Source organism: Parambassis ranga, unplaced genomic scaffold (assembly GCF_900634625.1).
Source record: "Parambassis ranga unplaced genomic scaffold, fParRan2.1 scaffold_21_arrow_ctg1, whole genome shotgun sequence".
Lineage (NCBI taxonomy): Eukaryota > Metazoa > Chordata > Actinopteri > Ambassidae > Parambassis > Parambassis ranga.
Genome location: NW_021144767.1, coordinates 5,373,213 through 5,387,547, shown reverse-complemented (window position 1 = coordinate 5,387,547; position 14,335 = coordinate 5,373,213). Strand labels below are relative to the sequence as shown.

At 41.4% G+C, this 14,335-nt stretch overlaps 1 non-coding gene across 1 annotated transcript; it reads right to left on the bottom strand.

Moving 5' to 3' along the window:
* Positions 1 to 13,517: 13,517 nt before the first annotated feature.
* On the bottom strand, positions 13,518 to 13,589 carry trnad-guc (transfer RNA aspartic acid (anticodon GUC)). Its single transcript has one exon. It is a non-coding gene; the product is annotated as a tRNA-Asp (tRNA).
* Between the last annotated feature and the right edge of the window lie 746 nt (positions 13,590 to 14,335).

Below are 14,335 nucleotides of genomic sequence, written 5' to 3'. Positions count from 1 at the left end.
TGGTGCAGTGACAGACCTGATGCTTAATGACACATTAAAGCAGTGCTTTCAGGGTTATTTGCAGGGTTCTTACACATTTAGCTATTTATTTAAAGTATTAAAATTACAAACAGACCCTGTATCAAGTCTTACGATTGAATAAAATATAAATTCCATTTAATCATATTTGTCTATCTACTGGTTATATATCTAGCGTTTGCTCAGTAACTGGTATATTAATTATGATCAATAATATGGTTAAACAGCAGCTTACCGTCACCTCCCCACTGCGCTCTCCCAGCCTGAAGAAAATGAGCCGTCACCGGTTTTGCTGCCGCTGGAGCCGCCTCTCCTCTTCCTCCAACAACAAATAAATATATTAAAATATTCCAAATGTCTAAATCCACACTGTTGTCCCGCTTGTTGTGTAGTCCGTGTTGTGTCGCTGTCGCTGCTTTTGTTTTTCCCGGGGCAAAATTTATGACGTCACGCCACAATCAGGAAGTGCTTTGAAGGCCAGACCGTCCCATTTACCAACGGTGGAGGATCCTCCGGAGGATCCTCAGGAGGACGCGGCCTCCTGAGACTGCGTAGGCTGCGTCCTCCGAAGGATGCAGACCCTGAAATGAGACACAGCTTGTGTAACAACTGCTCTGGATTGGGATGAGTCTGAGTAGCACTTTGTTAGCTTTGTAAAGCTGTGTGGTAGTTATAGAGGAACTGAAAAGAGTCAACAACAACTGTCAGGGCTCGTCCGGGATTTGAACCCGGGACCTCTCGCACCCTAAGCGAGAATCAGGAAGTGCTTTGAAGGCCAGACCGTCCCATTTACCTGTCCTGCTGTGTTGATCCTAACTGGACAGGCTGGTTTCACACAAGTGTGTCCAGATCAACCTGTCTCTGGCAACAGATCATCACCTCATCACCTCTCACCAACCTCCCTTCATCTGCTTGGAGCCGCAGCCAGGCGGTGCCAGATCGTTCATATGGTGGCATATTAGTCATTCATTTATTGCCACATGTTTTCAATGAATGTTACATGTATTGATTTAATTTCTGCGTTGTGGGTCAAATAAAGGTTTCCTCCATTTTAATTCATATTGATTCAGTTCACGCTGTGTTTATGTCTCCTTGTAGCTGACAGCAGCAACAACAGGGCTCAGTCTGTTTTACCACTGGATGTAGTGAAGTTTGTAGTTATCCAGAGAAGGACTGTGTGCTTTATGATTTGTATCTTAAGAGGAGATTTGCATATTAGGGATGAAATAAATACAGCGTGAAATATAAATAAATAAATAAATAAACTGCAAATGTCCCTTTCGGGGCTCCATAAATGTTAATCCTAAAAAAGGAACATCCAGTGTGGACTTGCATACACAGTGAACATAAACTGCTATAATAACAACTTTAAAAACAATCAGACTAATTCCACTGTGATCCTTAGTAGCATTATCCGTAATAAGATTGTCAGTGAAGAAAACAAACAAATATAAACACACACAAAACACTCTTCACACACACTCTTCTCCCAGCTCTTATAAAGACGTCCGTCATGGAAGCAGAGTCCTACCGGAGCTCCAGAGAGACACAAACAGCAGCAGCGCTCTGTGACCCATGTCCACTCTGTGTGTCCTCCAGACAGTCCTCCTCATGTCTTTATCAGGACAGCAGTCAGGTCCAGCCCTCTGGGGGATTTCTGCTCTCACTGTTTAACTCTGATTTCCTGATAGCAGCACTCACACAGCTCAATGCTGAAGAAAGACACACACACACACACACACACACACAAATGTTGTCTTGCTGCCTCATATATCCAGCCACTGAGAGTTACCATGGTAACCAGGTCATCAGTGTTATTCAGCTCACCTGTCAGTGATCAGATCTGTTCCGTTAGTATCTTAAGTGACTGCAGACAGTGTTGTTAGATGTGTTTATGTTTTACGAGTGTTCACAAAGTGAGAGAAACATGTAATAGCATGTTGCTAACAGACGCTAATTTCATGTTGTCTGTGTTACCTTAAAGCTAGACTCATAACCAGAGAGTAAGTACGCTTATATGAAGTTATGAGGTTAAGTTGGTTACATGTGTGACTGTGAAATGAAGATGTATTTGTTTATTTCTGAACAGAATGTTTGAGATTAGTGCAGCATATACATTGCAAATGTTTGGATGTTTGTATTTGGAATCAAAGCAGAACATAAGCAGAGAGCCAGACAAAATGGTGAACTAGAACAGAGCAAATGTACTGCTGAAAATGTCCTGAGCTCATGCGTCTTACTACAGAGCTACAATAGTGGATCATTTGTAAACTTTTCTGTTTGGTAAGGCGTATGGTTAACTGATCATTTGATGTTTGATGAACTCCTTCTTGTTGTTGGGGGGTCTTGTTTTTGTGGCTTTGCTGAGTGCCCACTTGGGGTAGCCACAGGTTTGCAGGACCTTCCTGATGTGGTGTTGCTCCTTCTTCTTCCCCTCTGAACTGGTTGGTACAATCATGCTGTTGGTAACAAACACATGTGCTTAATGGGTAAGGTGGGAGGAGGCATGAAGAAGAAAGGCTTTACTATGAAGTCTGCATACATCACTGTGAGTTTAATGGAACTTATTGGAGTCTTAACTCATAATGAAAGAAGTGACATAATTAGTTTCATGTTTACTTAATATTTTGAAGTGTAAAAATGTTTCACCACAGACGTTGAGTAGAGCCTGCTTATAGTTTTTAGAGTGTATATCAGTTCAGTGCAGCATAGTGCTCATGAACAGTGAGCTGCTGAGACACACCGACTTGTGGACTTTGCTTCTTTAGGGAAAACATTGAGATGCATTTTCACACAGGTTGGTTTGATTCACTGTCCTCTGCACTTAGGAGGCCAGTGCCTTATCCATTAGGCCACTGGGGCTAACATGTGCCTCCTCCATGTGTGTTAAGGTCTTCCCCTTCCTGGGTGATTCACAGGGGTGCGGGGTCAATCAGAGGTGCTGTAACCGTTGTGATTTGGAAGATGTACTCCAGACATTGACAAGAATTCTTCAATTAATCCATTTTGTTCTAAAACCAGAAATGAAAAACCACTAATTTAAGATTAAGTAACTTAAAATTAGAATTTAAGTCTATCTACTAAATTACCTTTAGGAAATGACACCTTAATCTGCACAAATGTAGTTAAAATAAGACATCATTCCTTAAAGCAGTATAACAAATATAAGTGAAGTTGTCTTAAATCAAGACACCAAAAGTTTTTAATTCAATATATTGTATTTAATTCAAAACAGGACCACTTCCACATTCCAAAAAACATCAACAACAAATGTGACGAATGTGATGAACTTTTCTTTGAAAATCAAACACAAGCTTCTACAAACAAAGGGGCTCACTCACTCAGGGAAGGACTTCCACTCACCAATCGCTTCTTTGTAGTGGGGGGTCAAATCCTGCTCGTGGACTGAATGGTTGTGTACCTCTGTTTGCAGTACTGACAGGAGTGTAGAAATGCACTTTGGGTATGTGCAGGGCATAGTAATATGCCATGAGGTAGAGAAGTCCCTCATTAAGTCTGTCCATGGTGAAGCTGCTCACTGGAGTGTTTCCAACGGCGATCATGCAGTTGTCCTCAGAAACAAGCAGAACAGGAGAAGACAGGCCCCGCTGCCGCATGAACCCATCAGGATCCTCAGAAGTCTGGATGACACAAATAAATGAAGAAGATTAGAAAAACAGAACTTTGACCTGGATGAGGACATTAGAGAAATTCTATGGTCACAATAAATCCCCTTAGCATTCAGCACTGCAAATGCTAAATGCAGCACAGCTAGAGCCAATGAAGTCAGTACTACATTAAGCACACTGTAGAAAACACTTCCCCTTCCCCTGGAACTTTGGAAATGATCAAAGTTTATCTCAAAGTAACTAAACTAAATATAAAATGTATGAAAAACAGGAATATATTATGAACAATCTTACCGAAAGGACATGGAAAAGAGCCTGGCTGCTTGAGCCCAGTTTCTTTGGTGGCATAGTGCTGGACGGACAGAGCAGTGGCAGGGCTCTGGAGACAGCTGTGATATGCTCCACTGGTTGAATGGAAAAGGCACAATACAACGTGGTACTATAAGTAACTGTAACATAAATAACTGAGACATTATTATGTAAAAAGAACTAAATGTATCATGACTTCACCTCCATTCAAAGTTTTTGGAGGCTTCATGGCCTTCTTCATCACACCATAAAACTGGACCTTTGAGTAGAAGCTTTTCCATCTGTTCTGCATCTCTGATATGTGCTGGAAGTTGGTTGGTTGGATAATTGGCAGCAGCTCGTCAAGCACCTGAAACAGATTCAGTGAAGAATTAAAAAAAGTCTAACATTCTATCTAAAATGATTCACCATCAGGCCAAACAAATCTATAATGTGTGAGACATATGAACATTATGCTATTTATGTCAGGCTACAAACTGAGTCATGTGAACTAAGTGGGACCAACATTACTTACGTGATCCAGTTCCCTGAAACAAGGGTAAGCCTCTAGAATCCTTTAAGACGTCAGAGGTGATGAAGCGTCTTCGAGACTCGGATTCAAGGTTCAGCAATTGAGTTACTGCAGCTTTGTTTGGCTTTTTGGACTTGTACATTTCTTGGAGGGTCTTGTAGTGTCCTGCTTGGATTTTCTGGCTGTCCAGACATCAACTGAACAAGCTGAAGACATTACAGGGACATTATGATGGAAAGAGGACATGAGATATTCAAACAAGCAAGTTGTCAGTATAATAAACTGAGTAAGTGGTAGCATTAATTCATTAATGTTTGTGTTACTTGATATAAAAGTAAAATATTGGACCAGAGTACAGACACTCTTGGACACATAGTGAAACATTCCAAAGCTGCTGAATGTCCAGAATGTGCCATATGAATGAACTCAGCCAAAATTATATTTAATACAATTCATACATTCTTCATCACTGCTGTCCCGTTTTGCACTGGGGTGCTGGCTCTAGGTGACACTGGGATGCCCATGGAACTAACAGGTGAATGTTCCAGAATAATGGTGGATGCACTGGAATCTGCAGAACTGACTTCTTGCCGTGGTTTCTTGGAAGGTGGAACTTTGGTCTTCCTTGGACTTTTCACATTTGAGAGTCTCTTCATGAGCTTTTTGGCAACATGCTCCTGCAAGGCATACATAGTAAATGAAGAAAAACTTATACTGATGGCATGCACCTCATGTTTGGCAGGGTATCTGGAGTCCTCTGTGGCTCTTGCGATGGAGATCATATCAGTCTTAGTGTTTCTTATGAGTCGGCAAAAGAGCTCCTTGGATAAGGTCACATTGTGCTCAGTTCCCAGTCCTTTCTGCTCGAAGTAGGAGCGTCGAACCTGTTCAAGCTCACTGTCCGTGAACACCATGTATTCTGGGTTGGACATAGTCACAAATTTAGAAGTATTTGCCTCCTCTTTTGAAAGGTCACTGCCTCCAGTGGGGGGAGATTGATGAATTTCCGGAGCAGTATCCACCTAAAACACATTTACACAAACATTTATTGAGCATTTTTGTCATAGTCACATTATCATTTTGGGGAATGAAAAAAAACACTGAAAGTGAAAATAACTTTTTAAAAAATGTATTTGAAACAGATAGTGATATTGAACCATGTGCTGTTTATCAGTCCTGTTATACTGTGACAGACAGATCTGACCTTTTCATTTTGATTCACTACAAGCCATATAGCCCGGCGCCTCCAGAAATGTTCAGGACCAGGAAAGAGGTCTTTAACGTCATCTCGGGAAAGCGATGGGATCAAGTCTTCTCCAATATTAGCAGCTGTAAAACAGAAAAGTTAGTCAGGGCCAAGAAACAGAGGTTATCATTAAATTCCTTCAGATTTTTACATAGTAGGTGAGGATATTTTGTCAGCACCTGTTTCCACATTTTTTATTTCTTGCTACTTCTACTTCAAGAGTAGTATGTGAACTTAACATCATGTATTCATGTCTTACAAATGACCAGTTGTTGCTGTATTTTCAGTGTTTACAGTCCTTGACATTGAGAGAATGGCCCCACAGCTCAATGAGACATAAGCTATTACTAGATTAGCCCGTTTTATGTGTTTTAGCTGCTAAACTTTAGCCGCGAATCCACAACTTGTTAAGCTAGGCTAACTACATTAACTCACCATTAACACCAGCACAACATCAAAGTAACCCTTGTAGCATACCTCTGACTGTGGCAGGTGTAACCTCAACAGTTTGTTGAGAATTATGATTTCACAGCAGCAGCAGGTAACCTCTAGCTTAAAGTTTAGCTTCACGGACTCCAAGTGGAAAAAAACGCGACAGGTGGAATGTACCATATTCCAAGAGGGAGCGGGGAGGGGCACTAAGCCTAAATACGATTAATTTGCATTTGTACAAACTATATTTACGTAAATAAGGTCATATTGCTTCATAATATATCGGCATATCTGGATAATTGATAAATAGTAAGTGGTTTCTGTTGTTATAAGACATGGAATTGTGGTACGTACCTTCATCATGACGTGTCAGCAGGTCGGCTTCATGCAGAGCAGGCAGCTAGCTGCTAGCTAAGGCTAAAAACAGGGAATGATTTGGCGCTGTGTTATCTGCTTTGTGTTTGTAGCTCTCACTCTCAAGTCTTTACTGAGTCATATAAATACTGCTCATAGTCGTAGTCCGGACTTTGTTTGTGGAATTGATGGATGCACCAAAGAATATGGAGTCTACAACTCACTATGGTCACATTGGAAGAAACCACCGCGAACACCTTGAACATGGCAGCAACCATTCACAGGGAGAGAAGACAACAGCAGCTTCATCAGGTGAACAGAACCGTGTGGGCATACAGTCCAGCTGAGCGACGGGGGAAACCAGTGAGCGAACGGATGAAGCAGTGCTGGAAACAGGGGGTCATGTCTTCCTGTAGACTCTCTGCATCAAGTCAGTCAGAGGTGAGTCCTGTCCAGTTTAATAACAGCATCATGTTTTGTGTGGAGGAACAGTGATTTTCTTTTTAAGGAGGACATCAGGTGTAACCGTCTGACCAGACAAGCTACTGCTGTTATGTTGACTGCAAGAGAAAGCACCATCTTTCACAGGTCTGTCTACATACCACATTATTACATCTGTTTTGATTTGTGGCTCTGTTGATTATCTGCATGTCAAGGACAAGCCTAACTCTCACTGAATGGTGCACATCTGGGCTGATGCCTGCAATTGAAAACATTGTGTTTCAGATATTGTGTATATATATTGAAAATAAAAAATACATTTACAGTGACCCTATTAGTCAATGAGCTGCAGCATATTTCTCTATGAGATGTGATGTTTAATAATTCCTTGTATTTGCTCTCTGCTATCTAATTAGGATTTGAATGTACTTTGAATGCCTTAATAATGAGTTAAATAGCATCATTGTGTGGATGTTAATATAATACACTTTGTAATAGAGATTGCATGCTAATAAATTAAAAACATGGACTGCTTGTATTTAATTTGCTCTTATTTCTTGTCTGTTCTGCAGAGGTGTGAATGATGTCTTGGCAGCAATGCAGCAATATCAAGCTCTGTTGGTGACTAGTCTGAGGAGTCAGCTACAAACTGTATTTCAACATCAGGGAAGTGAACTTGAAAAGGAAGCGTTGGCAGTATTGGACCGGATTGAGGATCCATTCACATCTGTTTGGACAGCATACAGGCAGGACAATGTGATTAAGAACAATGTCAAGTGTGTGGAGTCAGAGGAGCTTTCTGTTGGCTATACCGCCTGCTGCAGGAAAAAGGGACAAAAAGGGTTCTTGCCACAGTTCCTGAATGTTTTCATTACATACCTCTGATTACAAGTTCAGAACAGTTATTGTCCCATCCAAAAGTGTTAGAACTGACAGATGAGCCACAAAAATACAGAAGTGGCTCTCTCTATGACATCATAGATGGAGAGCTCATGAAATCACAGCCTTTATTTTCAGCCCCACCTTCTGCTTTACAGATCATTATTTGAAATCTGCAATGCACTTGGATCTCATGCTTCCCAGAATAAGTTGCTGATGTTTTATTACACATTAGGAAACATTCATCCAAAACAGACCTGGGCAAAGTACGGCCCGCGGGCCACATCCGGCCCGCTTGCGTCTTCAATGCGGCCCGCGGACTCGTACACACAATAAAAAAAAAGAAGGCATCAAAAGTCAGCTGTCAGCACGGCATTACCGGTAACGTCTTTCCAACCCTCCTTGTCTCTTCCACGCTGGTGTACTGCTTCATCCCATCTACTTTTTGTAGAGACACGGTCGCGCTGTGTACACTTTAAAAATGCTGCGCGACTATGCTGAAATGTACGGTAAAGCGAGAAGAAACGCCACGGCGCATTCAGATGTTACTGCGGTGCTGCAGCCGACATCGTCATCTGCTCTTAAAAAGCTCAGACCTTGTCCAACTTTCAGAGCTGTCACTTTCAGAGTGGACCTGGACACACACAGAGGACAGAGGAGAGAGCAGTAAACACACAGACCAGTTCACATCATCAACTCCCTCCGCCACACATTGATTCTGAGCCTTTTTTCCGCCAATGCGACTTTATAATATCGCTATCTTTCCATTCATTCAACTCTGCGCAACTCTCTCTCTCCCTCCCGTCCGCGTTCACACACACGTACACACATAAGCGCGGATATGTTCACAGAGAAGACGACCAACGTTCTTGATAATGGAACATCGCACCCTAACTCAGCACAGACAGAGCTGGTAACGCAGCAAACATAGGTGATTTAAGGTGAAACGCGGTTGCGGTTGAGATAAACTACGTCATATGACAATAGTCACATATGAATAATAACATCAAAAGCTGTTTTATTAATCAGTTAGTTGCCTTTAGTAGTTCCATATATCTGATTATAGTATTTATGCTATTAATGTATTTATGTGGTTATATCACATTATTTATTTTAACCTTTATTTTACCAGAAAATGTCATTTTACAAAACAAGAACAGGCTGATATATGAGGTCAGTGTTGACTTCATATAGTGAAATAAAAACCTTCAGCTTCAGATGTTTTTGTATGTTTTTGTGGCCCTTTGCTTTTCTAATGGAAGTCTATGTGGCCCTCGCAAAAAAATAATTGCCCACCCCTGATCCAAAATATAGATCAAAACCTGCTGCAATCCGTCTACTGGCTGTTGCAAAGAAGAGTGAGTTGTCTGATTGTGGAGTGGATGGAATTTTGGGCAGGTTGTATGAGGACTTGAAAATGCTATATGATGGTGTTAATATTCAGACTGCAGCAGGTGAACGTGAAATATCTGGAGCATTAGTGTCGATATGTGGAGACACCTTAGCACAACACGAGCTTTGTGGATTTAAAGAGGCTGTTGGTTTCGCCTAGAGTAAGTGCCGGCAGTGTGAATGTTCATTTAAGGACACGCAAATGTATTTTGACCAAGACCACTTTGAACTAAGGACACTAGAAAGACATGTTCGGCAGTGCAGTGACATTGAGAAGCAAATACAGAGGATCTTAGGAACAGTTTAAAGACTACATTTGGCATCAACAGGAAGAGCAAGCTGGTAGAATTTCCAGCCTTTAACTTGATTGAACAAACACCTCAGGATATGATGCATGTAATTCTTGAAGGCATTGCTCCATCAGAAATAAAGTGTGTGTTAAACATTCAGTTCTTTTAGGTCAACTAGACTTGGATGCCCTCAATACTGCATTAACTGGATTTCCCTACTCTCCGCTTGATGTCAGAGACAAACCAAGCCCTATAGCTTACAGCACATTAGCTTCAAGTGACAGTAAACTGAAGCAATCCTCAGGCCCAATGACTGTTCATTTATTATTGATACAGCTACAGATACTGAGTACTACAAATTCATCCTTGAACTCATAGAAAGTGTTCAGATGTTGTTTGCTCCTGTCATTGGTCTACAGACAATTAGCAGGTTAAAGAGACTGAACAGCATTTAAAACATCTGAAATGTCTTTTCCCTGATAACAATATTTATATCTGATTCATGCTCCATCGCAGATAGAACTCCTGGGACCGATGGTCCGTCACATGTGCATGAGGTTTGAATCAATACATTGTTTTTTCAAACAGTGGGCTGCAAAGGTCTTTAGTAAGGCATAATCAAATGTATGAGTGTTGTCAAAATGTAAGTCATCCTGAACACCCAATGTTTTTCAATGAGTGTGCATCGGGACCAACTTCAGAAATACGCAGCATGTCATATTTGAAAGAAAAACAAGGGCTTTCCTCGGAAATGATGACACAAACAATGCAGTGTCTGTTGAATGGATTCATCTAAATGGTCATAAATATGTACGGAGAAGACATTACTTGTAACTGCTGTTAATTCCAGTGATTTACCTGAGTTTGGACTCGTGAGCAATATCTATGTAATTAACTGGTGGTTATATTGTTTTGAGCTGCAGCAGCATAATACTGTCTGCTATGATAGAAATTACATGGCATATTCAATAGAGAGGCCAAACATGGCACAAGCAACTGAACTCATAACATCTGAGGATCTGTTAGATTCCACTCCCTGTTATAGTTCTACTCACAAGGATGTGACATGTCCCCACAAAATATTACCTGGCAGCTGTGCTTGGGCTACACAGAGCCTCATCTGAGAGGCTGTAACAGGTGCAGTTTTTAATCGGTTTGCCTCGGTGGTTTTCGTTGTTTCGTGATTGTTCTTTCTGTATGAAAATAACTGTAACACTAATCTGAAACAGCAGATCAACAGTCAGTCAAATGCTGATGCTGCAGTATACTGAACAAGCATGTTCTTTGCTACATTGTGATTCAGGGTGCAGGTGAAGCAAGGGTCATTTCATTTTTTGCCATTTTGGGTCATTTTGTTCTGTTTGTGGACAATGCACATTTACAGCATGTTATTTGTATTATTTGTATGTTCTATAGACCAGTCTGCTGTCATTTTAACAAGATGCTGGATATGAACCAATTCTGTCAGGTACAGATGGCCTGCAATGAAATAATAATAATAAAAAGTGTTCATTGTTCTTGTTTAGTTTTTCTTAAATTGAGGAGTTGTGTGAATGCTCTTACTCTTATAATAAGTCTTGTTGCTGCACTGGGATTTATTATAAAACATGTTTTCATCTGTTTCTGGTTCTTTTTACCTCAAAATTAGATGAAATATCAAGAAAAACTTACCATACCTTCCTAAAATGAGATATAACTGTATAGCTGTATATAGAACACAATATGGCTGCATGAATATAAGATTGGGACGACATGTTGCCACACAAGTGGCTGGCATAGATGTAAGTATTTACCATAACTCAATAACACGCTTCATACCGATGAAGTGTGATGGGATCATTCCACACGGCACACCTGATGAAGGGTTCAGAGCTCCAGTGAACAGCTACCAAATGTAAATGTAGCACTCAGAACCACCTCCAGGACTTTGATCTGCTGGATTAGTCATGGAGGAACCAGGAACAGGACTCACCTGGACATGCAGCTGCTTGTCAGCCCTTTGTTCCATTATATATGAGCCAGCAGAAATGTGTGTGTATGAAAATGTCTACAGCTCCCGAATGGTTAATGCCACACTTTTGTCCAAACACTTCAATTAAAGCAGAAAGTCTGGACTTCACTCACATCTTGACTGTTTCATTTCAGCTTCAATCAGGAGGACTTCTCTGGCCTCCAGAGCTCAGCTCTGGTCCTCTGGTTCCAGCCTTGGTCCTCCACTCACTGTGATCCTTTGTTGTACCAGGTGTAGTTTTGGTGGCTACACATGTGTTCAGAAACTGTTCTGTTGTAGCAGCTGAGCTTTACTCCAATCCACTGTCACCACAAACACTTTCCCCTCTCTGTTCTTCTTCTTCCTCTGCCTCTTCTTCTTCTTCTGTGGTGTTTTCTGGCAGCTGACATCCACACAGTGACATTTCTGCCTCCTCCTGTCTTCAGTCAGACTGTTTCTCTCACAGTCTGTAGAGAGAAGCTGACATTGTTGCACTGATTAACCTCAACCACACACACCTGTGTGAGCTGCACCATCATTCTAACAGTTCCATTGTTACACTGAGTGACAGCAAAGCAGTGAGCCCCCTGCTGGTGATCAGCTGCATGTACCAGAAGCAGACAGAGATTTCTGATATGATGTTAAAGGTGTCACAGAGGAGGATCCGACTGTCTGACCTCTGATTCTTCTGTCAGCATCAGACACATCACAGTTTGATCAGTTTTCAGATCACACACAGCAGCATCAGTAACACTGAGCAGACATTACACGCTCCATCAAACACACACACACACTGCTCACTTATAACAGGGATAATAAGTAAAGTTCTTTACAATAAATTCACATTCACATGTTATTATCACTTCACACATGGCACAGTATATATGGCAGAGAGTTAAAGGTGGAATATGTAGTCAGAGTAATACCAAATATTGACACTAGGTGGCAGCACTTCAGCCTCCATCCACTGCTGCACTACCAGCACCACTCTCAGTGCTTTTTGTTTCCATTGACTGTACAACATGATTCAATCCATGTTATTTATATGACAAACTATGTGTAGTGTTTCTATGTGTGTAGCTGACATGTTGCTCAGCTTCCATTGGACACATATACTAGATGGAAGCTGCAGCAGGATTGGCTGATGACTGATCACAGGTGTGAACAATCAGCCGGTGACGAGTGGAGCAGGAGCAGCTGCCCATGCTGCAGAGACACAAACAGCAGCAGCACTCTGTGACCCATGTCCACTCTGTGTGTCCTCCAGACAGTCTTAAGATTAAGATTAAGAAACCTTTATTAGTCCCACAATGGGGAAATTGCATTTTTGCAACAGCAGGTACAGACAGCAAAGGATAAGTTAAGAAAAGATATATATGATAAAATAAACTACCAATAAAATATAGAATAGAATCATCAACAGTTTACATATGAACAGTTATTGCACAGGTGAGTGGAGGGAGAAGTGGTCTGTAAGAAAACTGTACATAGTGCATCAGAAACTAAATAAATAATGTGTTGTACACTGTGGTGTGTGAATATTGCTCCTATCAGAAGTGGTTATTATACAGTCTGACAGCAGCAGAGGTTGTGTGTAATGACGCGGCTCACCAGCAGAGGGCGTGTGACGGAGCAACAAGCAGAAACTACAGAGGAGAAGAGACACAACAAAGATCAGAACAGACACACTCAGCTCTTCTCTCTGAGACCATGATGATACCGTCACATATCATCACTGCACATGTTTTTGGCTGCACGTCTGGAAATGAGAGGAGACAGAACATTATCATACATGTTGCATAAGTAAAGTCACATGACATGCACCACTGTAAATAAAGGAAACCACATATTTTTAAGACACTTAGAGCACAGAGCCCAAGAAATAATATAATCTAAAGCTCACAAGACACAAGACGAACAGAACAGAACAGAACAAATACTTTATTTATCCCAAACTGGGAAATGTTTTCTATTGCAGCAGCAATGTACAGGGTCAGTATCATCCTATCTGCTGGTAAAAGTCTTTCTCCCCGTCGGGGAATCGAACCCCGGTCTTCCGCGTGACAGGCGGAGATACTATCCACTATACTAACGAGGAATGCTGCCAACCACCATCTGTCATAGCAGCAGCCACCTGGTGCGGTCATGTGTCAGCTGGGGTGTGACGGAGTGGCTACGTCAGTAACTGTGGGCAGGCTGCAGGTGTGTGTGCACCCAGACACACACAGGTCCCAGCTGAGAGCAGCCGGACCTTCCTGTCCTCCTGTCCATCGCTGTCCAAGGTGAACCGACACCACCAGACCACAGGGCCATTATTTATTTAGCAGGAAAGAAGAAGATGCTCTGCAGCATTCAGGTGTGTTAACACAGTGCAGAGAGAGGAAGACATGAACAATGGTGTCAGAGCAGCAGCTGTTGCTGCATCAACCTGGAAATCAAACTGTTTATATATATGCACAAACTGTACGTTCATAAGTCACATGACATGCACACTGTAAATAAAAAGGAAACCACATATTTTTAAGACTCTTAGAACACAGACAGAAGTATGAATTATATATGGTTACAATCAAAAAGAATTGAATGCAAATAAATGATTTTGTGAAATTTAAATCAAAACCTAAAAACACCAGAATCAGCAAATCACATGTTTGCATTACAGTGGTCCCTCCTATAACCAGTTCACCTCTCACCTTGTTTTTCTCTTACAGCTCATTGAGTTCTGGTCCGGATAGTCCGTAGACCAGTGTCAGTCCATCTCCAGAATGCAGAATGCTGCTGAAAACAGGTTTGATCTTTGGTTTCATTCTGTAATACTGGACTTATTTCCTACGAAGGTTTGAA